The sequence below is a fragment of the Theropithecus gelada genome, chromosome 15 (genome assembly GCF_003255815.1).
Source record: "Theropithecus gelada isolate Dixy chromosome 15, Tgel_1.0, whole genome shotgun sequence".
Lineage (NCBI taxonomy): Eukaryota > Metazoa > Chordata > Mammalia > Primates > Cercopithecidae > Theropithecus > Theropithecus gelada.
In genome coordinates, this window is record NC_037683.1 from 29,777,200 (window position 1) to 29,781,429 (window position 4,230).

Consider the following 4,230-nt stretch of genomic DNA (forward strand, 5'->3'; position numbering starts at 1 on the left):
CCAACCTAGTAAGGCAGGCCAACATTCAAATTCAGGAAATACAGAGAATGCCACAAAGATACTCCTCGAGAAGAGCAACTCCAAGACACATAATTGTCAGATTCACCAAAGCTGAAATGAAGGAAATACTGTTAAGGGCAGCCAGAGAGAGAAAGGTCGGGTTACCCACAAAGGGAAGCCCATCAGACTGACAGCAGATCTCTCGGCAGAAACTCTACAAGCCAGAAGAGAGTGGGGGCCGATATTCAACATTCTTAAAGAAAAGAATTTTCAACCCAGAATTTCATATCCAGCCAAACTAAGTTTCATAAGTGAAGGAGAAATAAAATCCTTTACAGATAAGCAAATGCTTAGAGATTTTGTCACCACCAGGCCTGCCTTACAAGAGACCCTGAAGGAAGCACTAAACATGGAAAGGAACAACCGGTACCAGCCAATGCAAAAACATGCCAAAATGTAAAGAACATCGATGCTAGGAAGAAACTGCATCAACTAACGAGCAAAATAACCAGTTAATATCATAATGACAGGATCAAGTTCACACATAACAATATTAACCTTAAATGTAAATGGACTAAATGGTCCACTTAAAAGACACAGACTGGCAAACTGGATAAAGAGTCAAGACCCATCAGTTTGCTGTATTCAGGAGACCCCTCTCACATGCAGAGACACACATAGGCTCAAAATAAAGGGATGGAGGAAGATCTACCAAGCAAATGGAGAACAAAAAAAAGCAGGGGTTGCAATCCTAGCCTCTGATAAAACAGACTTTAAACCATCAAAGATCAAAAGAGACAAAGAAGGCCATTTCATAACGGTAAAGGCATCAATTCAACAGGAAGAGCTAACTGTCCTAAATATATATGCACCCAATACAGGTGCACATAGATTCATAAAGCAAGTCCTTAGAGACTAACAAAGAGACTTAGACTCCGATACAATAATAATGGGAGACTTCAACATCCCACTGTCAACATTAGACAGATCAATGAGACAGAAAGTTAACAAGGATATCCAGGAATTGAACTCAACTCTGCACCAAGCCGACCTAATAGACATCTATAGAACTCTCTACCCCAAATCAACAGAATATACATTCTTCTCAGCACCACATCGCACTTATTCCAAAATTGACCACGTAATTGGAAGTAAAGCACTCCTCAGCAAATGTAAAAGAACAGAAATTATAACAAACTGTCTCTCAGACCACACTGCAATCAAACTAGAACTCAGGACTAAGAAAATCAAAACCACTCAACCACATGGAAACTGAACAACCTGCTCCTGAATGACTACTGGGTACATCACGAAATGGAGGCAGAAATAAAGATGTTCTTTGAAACCAATGAGAACAATGACACAACATACCAGAATCTCTGGGACACATTTAAAGCAGTGTGTAGAGGGAAATTTATAGCACTAAATGCCCACAAGAGAAAGCTGGAAAGATCTAAAATTGACACCCTAACATCACAATTAAAAGAACTAGAGAAGCAAGAGCAAACACATCCAAAAGCTAGCAGAAGGCAAGAAATAACTAAGATCAGGGCAGAACTGAAGGAGATAGAGACACAAAAAACCCTCCAAAAAATCAATGAATCCAGGAGTTGGTTTTTTGAAAAGATCAACAAAATTGTTAGATGGCTATCAAGACTAATAAAGAAGAAAAGAGAGAAGAATCAAATAGATGCAATAAAAGATGATAAAGGGGATATCACCATTGACCCCACAGAAATACAAACTACCATCAGAGAATACTATAAACACCTCTACGCAAATAAACTAGAAAATCTAGAAGAAATGGATAATTTCCTGGACACTTACACTCTTCTAAGACTAAACCAGGAAGAAGTTGAATCCCTGAATAGACCAATATCAGGCTCTGAATTTGAGACAATAATTAATAGCCTACCAACCAAAAAAAGTCCAGGACCAGATGGATTCACAGCTGAATTCTACCAGAGGTACAAGGAGGAGCTGGTACCATTCCTTCTGAAACTATTCCAATCAATAGAAAAAGAGGGAATCCTCCCTAACTCATTTTATGAGGCCAACATCATCCTGATACCAAAGCCTGGCAGAGACACAACAAAAAAAGAGAATTTTAGACCAATATCCCTGATGAACATCTATGTGAAAATCCTCAATAAAATACTGGCAAACCGGATTCAGCAGCACATCAAAAACTTATCCACCATGATCAAATGGGCTTCATTCGTGGGATGCAAGGCTGGTTCAACATTCGCAAATCAATAAACATAATCCAGCCTATAAACAGAACCAGAGACAAAAACCACATGATTATCTCAATAGATGTAGAAAAGGCCTTCGACAAAATTCAACAGCCCTTCATGCTAAAAACTCTCAATAAATTCGGTATTGATGGAACATATCTTAAAATAATAAGAGCTAGTTATGACAGACCCACAGCCAATATCATACTGAATGGGCAAAAACTAGAAGCATTCCCTTTGAAAATTGGCACAAGACAGGGATGCCCTCTCTCACCACTCCTATTCAACATAGTGTTGGAAGTTCTGGTGAGGGCAATCAGGCAAGAGAAAGAAATCAAGGATATTCAGTTAGGAAAAGAAGAAATCAAATTGTCCCTCTTTGCAGATGACATGATTGTATATTTAGAAAACCCCATCATCTCAGCCCCAAATCTCCTTCAGCTGATAAGCAACTTCAGCAAAGTCTCAAGATACAAAACCAATGTGCAGAAATCACAAGCATTCTTATACACCAGTAACAGACAAACAGAGAGCTAAATCATGAATGAACTTCCATTCACAATTGCTTCAAAGAGAATAAAATACCTAGGAAATCAACTTACGAGCGATGTAGAGGACCTCTTCAAGGAGAACTACAAACCACTGCTCAGTGAAATAAAAGAGGACACAAACAAATGGAAGAACATACCATGCTCATGGATAGGAAGAATCAATATCGTGAAAATGGCCATACTGCCCAAGGTTATTTATAGATTCAATGCCATCCCCATCAAGCCACCAATGAGTTTCTTCACAGAATTGGAAAAAACTGCTTTAAAGTTCATATGGAACCGAAAAAGACCCCGCATTGCCAAGACAATCCTAAGTCAAAAGAACAAAGCTGGAGGCATCACGCAACCTGACTTCAAACTATACTACAAGGTTACAGTAACCAAAACAGCATGGTCCTGGTACCAAAACAGAGATATAGACCAATGGAACAGAACAGAGTCCTCAGAAATAATACCACACATCTACAGCCATCTGATCTTTGACTAGCGTGAGAAAAACAAGAAATGGGGAAAAGATTCCCTATTTAATAAATGGTGCTGGGATAATTGTCTAGTCATAAGTAGAAAGCTGAAACTGGATCCTTTCCTTACTCCTTATATGAAAATTAATTCAAGATGGATTAGAGACTTAAATGTTAGACCTAATACCATAAAAACCCTAGAAGAAAACCTAGGTAATACCATTCAGGACATAGGCATGGGCAAGGACTTCATGTCTAAAACACCAAAAGCAACGGCAACAAAAGCCAAAATTGACAAATGGGATCTCATTAAACTAAAGACCTTCTGCACAGCAAAGGAAACTACCATCAGAGTGAACAGGCAACTTACAGAATGGGAGAAAATTTTTGCAATCTACTTATCTGACAAAGGGCTAGTATCCAGAACCTACAAAGAACTCAAACAAATTTACAATAAAAAAACAAACAACCCCATCAAAAAGTGGGCAAGGAATATGAACAGACATTTCTCAAAAGAAGACATTCATACAGCCAACAGACACATGAAACAATGCTTGTCATCACTGGCCATCAGAGAAATGCAAATCAAAACCACAATGAGATACCATCTCATACCAGTTAGAATGGCAATCATTAAAAAGTCAGGAAACAACAGGTGCTGGAGAGGATGTGGAGAAATATGAACACTTTTACACTGTTGGTGGGATTGTAAACTAGTTCAACCATTATGGAAAACAGTATGGCAATTCCTCAAGGATCTAGAACTAGAAGTACCCATATGACCCAGCCATCCCATTACTGGGTATATACCCAAAGGATTATAAATCACGCTGCTATAAAGACACATGCACACATATGTTCATTGCGGCACTATTCACAATAGCAAAGACTTGGAATCAACCCAAATGTCCATCAGTGACAGACTGGATTAAGAAAATGTGGCACATATACACCATGGAATACTATGCAGCCATAAAAAAG